This window comes from Tenebrio molitor, chromosome 1 (genome assembly GCF_963966145.1).
Source record: "Tenebrio molitor chromosome 1, icTenMoli1.1, whole genome shotgun sequence".
Taxonomy (NCBI): domain Eukaryota; kingdom Metazoa; phylum Arthropoda; class Insecta; order Coleoptera; family Tenebrionidae; genus Tenebrio; species Tenebrio molitor.
The window spans coordinates 35,721,494-35,729,940 of record NC_091046.1 but is presented as its reverse complement, the minus strand read 5'-3'; positions in this window follow the sequence as shown (position 1 = coordinate 35,729,940).

The following is an 8,447-nucleotide window of genomic DNA, read 5'->3' as shown; positions in this document are numbered from 1 at the left end:
GTAATCAAGCTCCGTAAATTTGTTAATAAATGGGTAAGAATGGCAAGAACTAAAACAAAAATTTTAAGCTTGAATAATATGAAAACGTTCTAAAGATTAATTACTTTTCGAATGATTAATACCAGTTGGTTCCAAAATAGTAGTGAAATTATGTATTGTGTCTAAAGAATTTTTTGTGTTGTTTTACAACACTTGAAAGTAGAATAAAACTATTTTATAATTGTTCATTTTTTTTACTACTTTAATGTTACTTTTAATAACGCATTTAAGTGCCTATTCTAAGGGCCAGTTTACAGAAGTGAAATTACGTTAATCGTAATCAAATGCGAGATTAATTGAACACGTGACCAGATTGAACCAATCGAAGTTGCGGATTCATGGGTTAATCGCTCATTAAAATTTAATTCGAATTAAATATTTAGTTCTCTTTCTATAAACTGGCCCTTAAACTATTAAAAATTAAAAGATTTATTTTAAATTTTGTTTTATTGAATCTTTATCTAATTTTCGGCCAACAATGTGCCACAATTTTGACTGCATAATATTTACTAATTTTGACATTTATCATGTTAGTTACATTCTTGAAATTCGTGATTAAAATTGAAATTTTGATTTTTTATTATGTAGATAAGTACCATTAAGTATTTTATAAATATATGTCACACGTCATGATTGTCATGTGTCGTAAATGTAATTAATTAATACTAACCCTCCACCACCCGGCAGCACGGCAATTTTGCCGGAGTACATACACTATTACGGATATTACTATCTACTATAGTGCAGTGCTTATCAACATAATTACCGGCGTCTCGCCTCCACATTTTGACTTTTTTGTGTTTTATGTTCTGTGTCAATGTTAAGGAATTTCCTCACGATATGACATGAGTATGATAATATACCTTTTTGAATTTCAACTACCAATGTGTTCCCTAAATTCAGAATTTTTAAATTTTTAAAAAGAGATTGCGGTACTATTCCCGTTGCTGAAATTATAAGTGGTAAAATCGATTTTTTTTCTAAACACCAAAGATTTCTCATAGCAACGGAAAGCTCTAAATATTTATGAATTTTTGTGTTTTAAGTTTGTGTTATATTATGTGAATTTGGAACAGCTATACCTAAAAGATGTGCTTGCTTTTGTTGTTTATAGTTATGTAATTTTATTTTTATTGCAGCGCTTTTTGTTGATAAAATTTAAAAGTTTAGAAAATTCTAATTTATACAACAATTGTATAAAGTGCTACTTTTTTTACTAATGGGAAGTTTGACCACACGAGCCGTAGGGGAGTGCGGAATCCCATGAGTGAAAAACACTTGTATGTACGTGAGTTTCATAGAATATTTTTTCTGCGACTGCCTGCAATTAAAAAAACAATCAACATCAAAATACAAATCCAAAATTTTACATTTTTAAAGCCAAGACAACTTCAATTGTTTTCAATATACTCTTATGAAGCGGCCATTTTGGCGCATCTATTTGCATAACGCCAGAGTGAAATAATGACACGCTACGGCATTTTTACTTTTTTTTCTGTATTAACATAAACAAATGTTTTACTCGAAGGTAAATAACAAGACCTAATTTTTTTATCGGATAAATTTTTCAATTTTACGAAAAATTTTTGCTCTGGCGATGACGTTTGAATATTAACTAATGTTTTAAGCTTGTTTGACACGATACTAAATTTTTGAGAAAATTTACTAGTAAATGAGAGAGGACCAATGAACGATCAGGATCTGACAAAGACAGACTATGATCCTGATCGTTCATTGGTCCTGTCGAGGGTCTCTCTCATTTTCTAACAAATTTACTACGAAATTTAGCATCGTGTCAAACAAGCTTTAGATATGAACTGTCATGTTCATGTCTGTTCTGTAGATATATTTTAATAATAATAATCTTCTTAAACATTAACTTTGGTATACTTCGTCCAGCCAGAGATTGGGAGATTTTAAATTGTAGGCTTGTAACCCAACACTACAAAATGCACTAGAATACATTAATTAAAGCATAATTTCAGGGCAAAAATGTTACTGCTTGAAATTTTACGTGCGCAAGGTATGTACTACTTTCTCTAGGTAGAATTTAGTGATTTTTATGTCAACTAATTCCTCGCTGGACAAACTATAGTTGCTTAGTAATTTTTTTCAATTGCGTTCATTTTTTGTTTAAAACTTTAATGGTCACGTGTGTGACCACAAACGTTTGGAATATTTATGTTTATAATTCTATTGAATTTATTTTATGACAGACTGAAACTTTCCACATAACAGTCATTTCCGGTGATATTAAAAATTAATTCATTAATATGTATTAATTACTGAAAGGATGAATAAAAATTGATTCACAACGTCTTTTCTTTTTTATAGAAATGAATTTGTAAAATTTTGCGTAAATATTTTACTTTTCAAGTTTAAACATGTAATATTTCCCACTTTTATAAAATTACATGAACTCTAACCGCAAGGCGTCCTCACATGTAATAAAGATCCATCAATCTCAAAATGGAACTAACGGTGATTATTATTTATCAAATTATCACATATAATGGTTTTCCCAAAGCATTTATAGGTAGATGTTTCCTAGTTTCCATTCTCATTCTTGACACAAGTAAATAAATAGTTTCACAATTAGTTACATTCGAACACTAAAATAAATAAACATCATTATCATTGTTGTATTTCCAATTTATAAAATATCGTTATCGGTTTAAAAATGATACATTTTGGTAATTTCATTACTCTTTTTGAGAATTATATACCTATTCAGTTGTACCTACACCATTTTTATAGTGAATAAAATTTGCCACTAAACCTTATTAACGATATAGCGAGTGGAAACTAAAAATCGGAACAAATTTCGCATTCGTTTCATTTATATTTTGTTATGTACCTTTTTATGACCTTATTATGTATCTGCTTTATAATAAATAAAGTTTTGGTTATTTCTTAGTAAATTATTTATTGAAAAGAAAGTGGGCATGTACCTACTGTGTAATTTTTGGAACCTGACTTAGATTTCGAAATGTTAATCTTTTCGCAACTGTTATGAAATGAAAACTTCAAACTCACAAACGAAATAAGCGTTATTTTCAATACAAATAATTTAAAGGTTAAAGAAACTTTTTTGTCATGTCTTGTATGAAACCCGTTAAGAAATGCCATTCTGCGTATCTTGTGTGATTCTGCGGAAACGTCGCACTGGTTGAACAAAATGAGCCATTTCCTAACTAGTTGCATAAATAACTATTATGAGAACGCATTACACCGCTTTTGTTAAAATGACTATAGTTAAAAGCTCCGAAAAAAAAAATAGAAAAAGACAGGTTCAAACTTCAAGGAGTTGAAAAAGAAGTAGTTTGGCGATAAATATTATGTAAATTGACCTGAGGACTTAAGTATTCCAATGCGTTTAAAAATATATCAGCAGATAAAATGTGCATATCAGCAGATTGTTGAAAAATAATCATAAAAAAAGTAGAAATTACTAACTTATTGTTATCACTTATCAGATTTTTATTTTATAGTATGTATAAATAAATTACCGATGCTTGACACAACACCTCCAAAAATTAATTTCAATATAGCAAAAGAAATGTTTGTGAAATATTTTAGAAACGGAATTACGGCTTGTAATTAATTTAGAAATTCACAAGAATAAATATTGCCAGTAACGTTATTCTTTTTCTTTATCACTGTATAGGACTTTAAAGTGACTCTAAAGGCTCGACTAATAAACCGATGATATTCAATTCTTCACCGAAGGGACACCAGATGAAGATGGTGATATAGTTTTCCCGTTTATAATTTGGTTTTATGACAGTTCAATTGTAATTATTTATTAGGGGCTGAGGTTGTGGTTTTGACAATAGACGTGAAGATATTGTAGCCTGGTCAGTCAACAGATAACAGACCTTCTTTTACAGTCCTAGGATTTATGGCGGTAGTTGCCTATTGTCCCTGACAACAGGACTGGTAGTAAAACCAAAACGATGCCGCTCCCTGCATTTGGTGAATATTATAGTTTTATTAGTCGGGCCTTCAGGATCTGATTAAAGCCTTATAGTTATCCACATCTTTTGATCAAATAAAATGACTTCATATTATGCTATTCAGTAGAAATAAATTTTTTCTACAACCGTCAAAAAACGTGACATTTATGCATCGTTATCAAGACGCAAGGTGTTATATTTTAGCATCCAAGGAAACTTTTTCACAAATATTTTAGCATCCAAGGAAAATTTTACAAAAATTAAAAAAAACAAAAATTCTCAAATGCGGTTGTAGAAAAAATAGTGTTTGTATTTCGTGCACAAGATGATTGTTTTGTTGGCGCATTCGAATGAGTTTGAAGTCTCGACCTGACGGTCTGGACCAAAAACTCATTCTCATGCCCCAACAAAAAACAATCATTTTGCGCACTTAATACAAAAATAACTATTAATTTCAAACGATTACAATTTTACTAATTTTTTTGTACCATCTAAATATTTTTTTTATCTAGGTACGGTCGTGTAAAAAGTAGGCACTTTTTGCACTAAAAATCGTTGTCAAAGTTGATGTTTAGTGAACTGACGGAATCGTGACATAAAACTTTTAATGCACGCTTTTATGGCACAGAACTGTCAGAACACAACAACAACAATACAATTTGTTGGAAACATTGTTTAGAAGTAGGTTGCTAAACGACGTGGTTCTCAAACGACTTTGGGTATTCATAAAATATTGAATCAATAATACATAATTATTTTGTACAAATTTATGTTGTAACCTGTGCGATGATCTCACGATCGTAGTTAAAATGTTGTAAGACATACGTGTAAAAAGTTCCTTTATTGCACTCATATCCTTTAAAATACTTCCTCGTTCGTATTTTAAACCCGTTCGTGCAATAAGAATAAAGCATAACTTTTTACACTTATATCTTAAATAGCTATTGGCAAACTTAGTTTTTTGATGTATAAAAAATGTCTCAGTCATTGTTGATCACGCTGTATTAATAAGTACAAATTTGTTATTGGGCAGAAGTCGTTAAGTAAACAACAAAACAAATGATGGTTCTAAAAAGTACCGAGTTTAATAGAACGAAAGCAAATAATAACAAAGCGAAACACCAACAAAACTCAAAGAAAGAAGCAAGAATTAAAGGAGATGCTCTTCATTTCGAGACATCGTTGTGCACGCCGTGGTTTCAGGTGTAATTATTCGAAAAGCTTCTTGTAAGTAATCTGTTTCGAAGATCCTCCACGTGATGAATGGGTCGGTTGTAAACAACGTTTTTCACGTGCCCCCATAAGAAAAAATCCAGACGATTGACGTCCGGAGATCGTTCAGGCCAGTGGCGTGGACCACCTCGTCCGATCTAACGATTAGGATCCGATTCAAAATACTCGTACTTTGCACATTGCGACTGAAATGGGATGGTGCCCCGTCATGTTGTAACCACTGATTTATGCGAAAAATCAATGGAATATCTACTCCTGTTAAACGCATAGGGAATTCAAAAGGTCCGATCTGAAAATAAAAAATACCTAAACGCGGTTTCTTTATTTTTTACAATCTTGACTTACCACTGAATCTTCCACTAGTCCTCCCCACAAATTTACGGAAAATCTGCGCTGAAATGCACGTGGATAAATAGCCCTTGCTCCTTGCATTATCGTATGAACAAACATAAAAATTTAGATGGTTGAAACATCCCTACCGACCAAAATTTGATTCGTCCGAAAACAAGACCCACGAAATAAAATTTTCATCTTCTGCCGCTTTATTAAGTAACCAAATACAAAAAAAAAATTCGAATAGGGTAATCTTCTGGTTCGAGGTGTTGCACACGAGTACACTTAGTGGAAAGAATGAAGTCTGTTCGATCTGCTGAGATATCTAACTCTTGGGCAATTTCTCTTATACTCTAGTTCCATCTTCCACAACGATATTCAGTATTTCCTCGTCATTAGCCAAGGTCAGTGCGGTTCGTGCACCTCCGCCAATTTCATTCCAATTCGGCAAAACTTTCCCTGCTTCTTGAGCTTTAGCAAAACAAAGTTGAGCACCATGACCGCAATTTTGCGTTGCCGGGATTTCGAATTTTGTTGTGATATCAATAATTATTTTTGCTGTCTACCAACCTGTCCGATTTTTTAGTAATACCTGAGGACGAGCTTCTAGGATTGGTGAAAATGAAAACTTTATAACTCGGTTATGAGTGAGGAAAATTTATTTTAGTCATCTTGGAATCTCTTTTGCTGTCGGCATATGCCTGTTTTCTATGGGGAGGCAATTCTGGGACAGACTGTATACAGGTATTTCACGGGTGATAATGAGCCCGGCGGAATAAAAAATGCAACCTACAATACATTGGAACGTAAACCTGGACATGGAAGCGATAAATATCCGGCTTTTTCTCCTGATGTATTGTGGGTTGCATTTTCTATTCCGCCGGGCTCATTATCATTCGTGAAATATCCTGTATAGGCTGGACGAGCGGATACAGTTAGGGCACTCTCTTGCCCTTGGTGGAAAAAGGCGGAAGAAGGCGGATGAACTAAGAAATTAGTCAACTATGACTACTTTCAGTACAAAATATTCTCGACTCTGGAGTAACAATTCCCCCAATCGGATCTCCCGAGGAAAATGCATTGAAAGCAGCTGACATACTCGTAAATATTTTGACATCCAAAAGTAGAACACCTATATGCGCATGGAACGTAAGAACAATAGTACAGGTACGAAAAATGCTAAGAAATGGAAAGATTGAATATCAAGATGTAAACAAAATGAAATGGTCAGGCTCAGGATAGTTAAACATCGACAGTTATAAAGTCTACTACTCTAAAACATTCAACGAAGAATATAAACATGGAGTAGGCATGTGCCTATATCCTATATCAGAAAGAACATTATTACTTCAAACATTAAGCAGATCAGAAGTATCATCCAGCTGAACAATCTTACTCACAGATACCTATCAGATATATTGAAAGAGCTTCCCAAACAAGACCTCACGATAATAATGGGGGTCTTTAATATAAAAGGACTAACTGGAGAATATATCGGACCACATGGGCTTGGTGAAAGAAATGAAAGAAGAAAACAATTAAGTTATTTTACAGCAGAACACGAATTTATTGTGCTAAATATCTTCTTTAAACTTTATACGAAGGAGGTATACAGGTATACACCTGGAAATCACCAATAGACACCGCTGTGTGTCAAAAATATATTTCTCCAAGAAAAACATGAGTACGAGTACTTTGAAAAGTTAAGGAATCCACTGGAAAAATGTGGATCAATACCAACAAATAAACTTAAAATTAATGAAGGAAGGGTAGTAATTGACAAGAACAAAATCAAGAGCACCTGGAAAATGTACATTGCACAATGTTCGGTCGCGGATGTTTCCGACGCCGATCTAGTCTGGGGGTTTCCTCCAGACACGTTTGGGGTTCCGTGTTCGGAATTAAAACACTCACTGTGTTTTTGTATTATATTGATACAACTTACGACAACTTATTTACAACAACGTTTGGTTAAAAAAATGAACAATTGACCTGTTGGTCGTACTGCTAAGAGTCTGAGTGTCAGAGTGTCAGCACTGTCAGCACTGTCAGCCCCTTTTACATCAAACATGGGTTTATATGGACGGTCGTCCAGGTAGGACAGAATCAGGTGATGGCGGTACCGCTGTCGCAAGTGTCCTGGCAACGCACCCTTCTAAGAAATAAGGCGTCTGATTCTTTACTGGCGCCGTACCTAACACATAACTTTTTCAAGGTGATAAGGTGAAAGACCAGAACAACCTCAAATAGAAGCAAAAACCGGTCCAAATATCTTAAGCGCAGAAGTAAGAATTACGGTGGAATCAACAATTACCTACTTAGATAAGGGGCGGCTATGACTCTGACGGTGTTAGATTTTTCGTATCTTTGCTAATTCAGCTAATAAACGTCAAACAACTGTGAACTGTCACTATTAATCCAATTTTAACCCAAAAGTGGTTTTTACTTTAGAGCATAACAGATTTATCTTACTTTCGTAATGGTGTTTTCAATAACGAAGAATGGACATACAGCGCTGTAGCCTGTCTGGCCAAGTTTCGGCAAAATTTTCTAAATTCAAATTGAAACGGGTATATGCAATCAGAAATACTTCCATGCATCCGGGCATTTGTCGATATACGGCCATAATGTCAAATCCTTCTTTGATCTAAATAATTGTTGATCGCACGGTATAATAAATGAAGGAGGGCAAGGCTCCAGGACCAGATAATTTTCAAACTGAATTCTTAAAACTCATGGACTATGGATGGAATCAAAGTTGTGCAGAAATTTTAACCACGAGCTACTGGCTTTATGTAGAACTCGGAAAAAATATTGAAAAAATTCTATGTCAAAAAATAAAATAACATTTATTTTTTCAGCTTCAATTTTTTTAAATTGCTTTTA